The sequence below is a fragment of the Myotis davidii genome, unplaced genomic scaffold (assembly GCF_000327345.1).
Source record: "Myotis davidii unplaced genomic scaffold, ASM32734v1 scaffold96, whole genome shotgun sequence".
Lineage (NCBI taxonomy): Eukaryota > Metazoa > Chordata > Mammalia > Chiroptera > Vespertilionidae > Myotis > Myotis davidii.
The window spans coordinates 10,449,724-10,457,262 of record NW_006289416.1 but is presented as its reverse complement, the minus strand read 5'-3'; positions in this window follow the sequence as shown (position 1 = coordinate 10,457,262).

The window sequence follows — 7,539 nt, the reverse complement described above, 5'->3', positions numbered from 1 at the left end:
TGATAAAGCTGTCAATCATAGCAACAGATGCTAGTATGACTGTTGAATAAAAGTAACCAAGACCCACTTAAGCCACTAAATAGAAGTATAATTTAGTAATTTACCTTAAAAGAAAACTCCCAGGGTAAAAAGGCTTTTAGGTATAGATGTATTGGAATTCAAAAAATACAATGAAGAAAAGTTACTCTATTTTTCCATTGTCTCCACTTACATTTTATTCTAAATGTTATTTCATTATTAATCTGTGACAAAATGATTGTAAGAGATAAACTTTGTAACAACCAGATTCATGACTAGTGGATAGAAAACACTCTTCTGCTCTCAGAAGTTGCATTAGGTCTCTGTGACTCATGGATTTGCCTGAACTGTACTAGACTATTTAGAGTGGTCAAGAATATGGAATCCAGAGGATAATGAGGTCAATCAGGATTGACCCCTGGAATGTCCATTGTGTGCATCACATCCCATCCACACTACCTGAAAGTGAGTGGACTGATATCTCAAAGTAAATGGGGAGAGACATTATTTTACTACAAGAATTTCTTGTGCCCTGAGGGATCATTAATAACAACTATTGGATGCTTTTTAGGAGTAGGCATTGATATAAGAACTTCACATAAAATTACTTACCTATTACAACATTATCAGATGTTTTATTATCTCTCCTCTTTTACCAGCGAGGATGTTCAGACACAGGAAACATAAGAGTATACTCGAGATGAAATGTCTAATATAAGCTAGAGCTGGGCTTAAAAAGCAAATGTGTGTTTCAAGACTTTATGGTCAAGCACAGCGGTCCACTGCCTTTCTACAATGGACACACATTCTCAGTAAATAAAAGACACAACAAACTAATTAACTCACTAAACAAAAAATAACTAAGTAAATAATAAACACAGGAAACCAGTGAATGCATAAGATATTTTCACGGTATCAGTAATATTAGATAAATAATCTACATCATATCTGTAAAGAAAATTATGCTTAACATATAAGTTTCAGGAAAAAAAACCCCAATAATATTAATATAGATCCTACAGACTTCAAAAAGATACATAAATGCAGCAACTTTAAGTCAACAGGAAAGAAGGAAAGTTTCTGTTGATTTCTGCTTCTAGTCACATAATAGAAGATATCCTACCAGAGTGAGATAAAAGATATAAATACACATATAAAGATTTTTAAAAGCACATAGAATTGCCATTTTTAGATGACATAATTTTGTGAATAAAGAGTAATATTAGATAAATAATTATAATTACTAGGTTTATTTACCCTTCCTTTCAAATATAAATATACATTAAAATATGTCTACATAAAAAGTGGAAATTTAAATCATGAATCCCCTAGTTAAAACTATGAAGAGCATAGCAATACATTTTAAAAATATAGAACATTAAAATAAATATTAAATGATCTCCAACATTAGAGAGGTAAAATAATGTGTGTGTGTGTGTGTGTGTGTGTGCGCGCGTGCACGCATGCACATGTATTCTTAATCAAAATCCCATCCTATTTTTTCGGGAGGAACATAACAAACTGGCTGTAAAATATATGTAAAGATGAAAAAGAAATAAAAATTATGGAACAAGACAGTCTTGAAAAAGAAAGTGACATAGAATGTCCTCTATGAGATAGTAATTTATTGTAAAGCTATAGAATGTGATATTGACACAGTTTGGCACAATGAAACAGAACAGTGAGTACAGAAATGTGTCGTAGGACAAGGCCTGACAGCACAGTGGGTAATATGTAGTCACTTTTACAAAGGTGTAGTTCAATTGGTTATACATGTGGATAAATAAATTGTGACTCCTACCTCAGACCTTACGAACTGATTGCAGGTGGATTATAAGTTTAATGAGAAGGTAAAAGAATAAATATTTTAGAAGATCATTAGGAAAATGTCTTCTTGCCTTATATCCCATTTAGTTTATTTTAATAACTAGAGTCCCAGTGCACGAATTTGTGCACAGGTGGGGTCCAGCCGGCCCGGCCGAATTGGGGCAGATTGGGGCCAGGCCTGTTGGGAGGAGGAGATGGTGGGAGGTTGGCTGGCCAACCTGCCCCCTATTGGGGGGGGGTGGCGGTCAGGGGCAGGACTGGGGGGAAGGGGCATGGGGTTTGGCAGGCTGCCCTGCCCTCGATTGGGCTGGTGGTAGGGACCACAGGAGGTTGGCCGCCAGCCCCACCCTCCTATCAGACTGGTTCACTGGCTGCAGTGGGTGTCATAGTGACCAGTCATTTGGTTGTTATGGCATTCCAGCCACTGGTTTTATATATGTATAGATATTTTGTAATTTGCTTATGCTGCTACTCACTGGAAAACTTAGACGTCACTATCTTTAATTTCACTGTTTTTTTTATACTACATGTTAAAATTTATCTAATGGAATTTTATTTTATTTATTTACTTTTGTAGCCTCGGAATTTCTATTTGGTTATTTTAGTAATTTATGTAGCACCAGCCATGTATTGAGAAGGATTCTCTGGAAAACCTAGTGATGGTCAAACATAGTGAATGGTGGAACAAACAAAAAGATTGACTGAGAACATGAGTGAACAAATGTCCCACTAATAACTCATTTAAAGAATTAGGACTGTAGTACACATCTCAACTAGTCAGTCTCTGGCCAGCACTTTACAGTGTTTAGAGGCAGGAGTAGACGACAGTGGTTTTTCATTTTATATTTTAAACCCAAAGTGATCTTATCATACAAAAGGCATATAGAATTATATTCTAGAGAGAGAATAGGAGCAGACACAGAAAATATACAGGAATCAAACAGGGATCATTCTCAAGTAGAGAGAATGCTATTGCAGCACATCTTATCAATTTCCTTTAACTAGTAGAGCTGACCCTTCTCATGGGACACACTCTCTAGGGTGTCCTTCAGCTTGGGATGAAAGGACTCTGTGGGAAAGCCAACCCACATGGGAAGCAGAGAGCAGCAGTATAGTAACTGCAGAGGTTTTATAAAAAAAACGTATGAAAGTATTTGTGTTTGTAACATTATGTTCTGTTGTCTGTTTATTAATAAGTATAAAACTGCATTAATAGGCTTCTAGCATATAAGCATGTACTACATGTAATTATAACAATACAAAGGAGGGTGATAGGACATATACTGGAGTAAGTTTCTATAGAGTATTAAAATTAAGATAATAATTCAATCTAGGTTGTTTTAACTTGAGATGCATTTTTATTTTTGTAACAATTGGTAAAGGAATGAATTGTCATGTATTAGCTATATATATATAAAAGCCTAAGCAACCAAATGACCATTTGACTGGTTGTTATGATGTAACTAGAGGCCCAGTGCATGAATTCATGTACGGGTAGGGTCCGGCTGGCCCCGCCCCTGATGGGTCTCTACTGGGGGTGGGGCCATCTTGGGGGGCAGGGCAATAGGAGGGCTCCAGGGCATGCCCAGTCCATCTTTCTCAGTCCTGATCGGCCAGACCCCAGCAGCAAGGGAGGAAGACTACTCCCACAGCAGGAGTGCCACTCAGCTGACTGAGGGGCACTAGACGCCAGGCTCACAGCTGGTGAGTGCAGCTGCGGTGGTGCGAGTCTCTCCCACCTCTGCGGCAGCATGCTACCAAGAGCAGTGGGGCCAGGATGAATGGGAATGGCGCGTTGCCCGGCCTGGGCTCCTCTCTGGCTGCCTGCTGCTGCTGCTAGGGACCCTACCAGTGCATGAATTTCATTCTGCCGCCTCTCCCGCACCGCTGTCTCTCCTGCACCTCTGGCCCTCAGCCCTCACAGCCTCTGCAGCTTTGTCCAGAAGGACATCCGGAAGATGTCTGGTCTATCTGGGGGGAGTGGCCTAAGCTGTCAGTTTACCATCCCCTGAGGACTCCCAGACTCTGAAAGGGGGCAGGCTGGGCTGAGGGACCCCCCTTCCAGTGCATGAATTTTCATGCACCTGGCCTCTAATTATAATATAATGCTTGGTATCTAACTGTTGGATCATTTTATTTTGAATTAAATTAAAAACTATTAGTGCTAAAGTCTCTTTAAAGGTCTAATTCCCTATTATATTTGAAATATACATATTCTTCTATTTTCAGAAAGACAATACAAATAGGAATATGGTAGTCTAATCAGAAAATCACATTTCATGACTAAAATAGTTTAGCTCAATAGTTTAGCTCAAAAATGGAAACAAATGGTTCTACTACTGAAATGAAACTCACATAAATGCTGCTACATTTTCCAGAGGTAGGTTCCCATGCTCATCCTATGCTCCATTTAAAAAATTGCAGATAGCCCTGGCCGGGGTGGTTCAATAGGGTGGGCTTTGTCCCATACACCAAAAGGTTGCTGGTATGACTCGCAGTCAGGGCACATGCCTGGGTTTCAGGCTTGATCCTCTGTAGGGGTTGCACAGGAGGCATCAGATCTATGTTTCACTCTCACGTTGATGTTTCTCTCTCTGTGACCCTCTTCCCTCCTTTCTCTCTAAAAAAATCAGTAACAATTTAAAATTACACAGGATCAATATGCTTTTATATATGCATGTAAATATAATGCATATACATATATATTACATATATATGTGTGTATACTTATGTACATAATAGAGGCCCAGTGCACGAATTTATGCACAGATGGGGTCCTTCGGCCTGGCCAGCGATCAGGGCCAATTGGGGCCATCTTGCCCGGGGCTAGCCAACTGGTAAGGGACCATGGGAGGGCTCCAGGGCATGTTCAGCCCTCTTGCCTAGTCCAGATCAGCTGGACCCTAGCAACAAGCTAACCTACCGGTTGGAGCGTCTACCCCCTGGTGGTCAGTGCACATCATAGTGACTGGTTGAGCAATGGACCGAATGGTCAACCAATCACTTAGCATATTAAGCTTTTATTATATAGGAATATATATATATTTGTACATATATATTTCTAATGAAGCATTGGATGAGCAGGGAAACACTGGGGAATGTAGTGGCATATATGTGAGTAAAGTAGTATTTATGCTAGGCTGGGATATGATGGGGAAATTAACAGCTAGAATAAAGGACACCAGAAGAAGAAAATTTGGAAAGGAAGTGAAGGTAAAAGCCTGAGCTGTAACATTGCAGCCTGACTGAGGAGATGAGAGAGGTGAGTGTGGCTGGAGCACAAGGGGAAGGGGGAAAGGTGTTGTGCAGACCGCTCACTCGGCTACCATGGAGTTCGCTGTGCGCTGCTCTTACAAGGGATTCCTCAGACATTGTATGATGCTCCTGTTTTTTCTGATTAGGATGTGAGCTTCCACATGTTTCTTCTCAATATTTAGACAGATTCAAGATCAAATGTAAAGCTGGGATGGAAAAGCAGAACATCAGCAACTTTTTAGGGAGTAAATTTTCTTTTTCTTTTTTTGCATCAGATTATTAGTTGTTCTGTTCAAGAAATGGAGATGCCCAGTTGGACCAGGAATGACTGAGTGTGTGTGTGTGTGTGTGTGTGTGTGTGTGTGTGTGTGTGTGTGTGTGTGTGGAGACTAAATCACTGTGCGTAGCAATTAAGAAAACCTTTGGTGTTTCTAAGGGCAGTTTGTGCTAGAGAGATGAGGAGGTGAGGAGGTGAGGAGGTGAGAAGGGGAACGGGAAATGACAGCAACTTAAAAGTTTAAGGGCAAAATGGTGCAAGGATTTTAGAAAGAGACACCTCACCATCCAGGGTTAAATACCTCAGCTTCAATGCTTCCTGCTCTTTTCTTCTTTTAAGTCAGAAACAATGAGCCTCATGCATCTAGCTGTTTAGGTAGTTTTTGGAGCTATGAATGCATCTGACGTATTTTTCAGTATTATTTGAAAGCATAACAGATAACATATAAAATTCAGCAGAAACAGGAAAGCTGAGACAGAAGTGATGAGGAGACAGATAAGATTCACACCAGCCCCATGTCTTCCTCCCAGTTGTCCCTAGAGATATTGTGACAGATAAAAATGGGTTTGCCAGGGAAAGATAAATGGTGTTCCAGCCAATCTTGTTTTAGTTTTATCAGGCAAGGTGATGCCAGCAAAGCAAAAATGCTTGAATAAAGCTGGGTGGTTGAGTTCTGGATACAAAAAAAATTATGTCTGTACACCAATTGAATTTTGTCAATTTTTGTAGAAACCAAATTGAGCTTGTCAGTTACTTATAAATTAAAGTCATTCAGTAAATTTGTCTTTAGGAATCCAAATGACTTTTTTGATGTACTAATGCTCTATTACCTATATGGATAACAGTTATATAATAAATGCAATACATTCATTATACATACATGGGTATATATCTATATATATAAAAAGAAGTAATGTGCAAATTAGGTCAGGATGGCGTAAAGGTCACGACCAGCTCAGGAGGAGGGGCTGGGCAGGGGAGCCTGATAGAACAACAGGCAGGCACAGCCCAGAGCTGGAGAGAACAACCTCTCAGGGGGAACGGGACTCCAGCCCCAGACCCGCGTTGCTGGGCTGCTGGGGCCTGAGCCAGCAGAGACACAAGCCTCCGGGGGTCCGGACCCCAGCCCCAACCCCAGTCCCATGGTGCTGGCTGCTGGGGCTGGAGCCAGCGGAGACACAAGCCTGCGGGAAGTCTGGACTCCAGCCCCAGGAGCTGCTGGGGCCCCAGCCAGTAGAGACACAAACCCGCAGAAGGTGGCCCTGATTGGGAGGGTATCTATGACACCCACTGCAGCCAGCAAATCAGCTGATCAGGAATTGGGGCCTGCAGCCAACCTCGCAGCCCCTCCCCCCCTGCTGGCCTGCCCCTGATTGGACTCTCCCATCCTGATCCATAGCAGGGCGCACAGAGCCTGGACCCTTCTTGGCAGCCCTAGTCCATGGGGTGGAGAATTCTGATGGCCCTGCCCAGAGAGTAGAGGCACCTGAGGGGCAGGGACAGGGACCACAAGCCTCCAGGTTGCACTGCAGAGTTGGCAAGGAGAGGAGAAGGCCTGTGGAGGGGGAAGGAGGCAGGCCAGCTGATGTCAGCCCAGAATCCAGTCCTTCCCCTCCAGAGGCAGCAAGACCTAAAACCTGAACCCCAGCTGGAATTGGAAGAGCCCTAGGGAGGCTTCAGGAAGCTCTATGCAAAGCTGCACCTTGAAAACTAGAGACTTGGTGAGGCCCTGACCCAGACTGTGCTGCAGCTCACACAGCTCACGGTGGAGCTGGAGCGCACCACGCAGAGGCATGAGCACTTTGCAGAGAGGCCAGCCCTCCTGGAGCTGGGGAGATTTGAGCCCAGGGCCCTGGAGAACAAGGCTGCTGAGCTGGAAGAGGAGCTGAAGGGCCTGTCCAGCCTCCGGGCTGACAACCAGCACCTCAAAGAGGAGAACACGGCGTCATCAGCAAACTGTCCAAGTGACCCCGGGGAACTTGCCCTGCACCCGCATTTATACAGCTGCTTCTGCCACACTTACCCCTTCCCCTATGTGTACATGAGTGACAGGGCTGCTGGGGAGTCTCTGAGAAGCATAACCTCCTCTTGGGACCTCCAGGCTGGGAGGGGAGGACAGAGCCCCCAGGAGCAAAGGGGACCGTCTGAGGCCAGGATGGAGA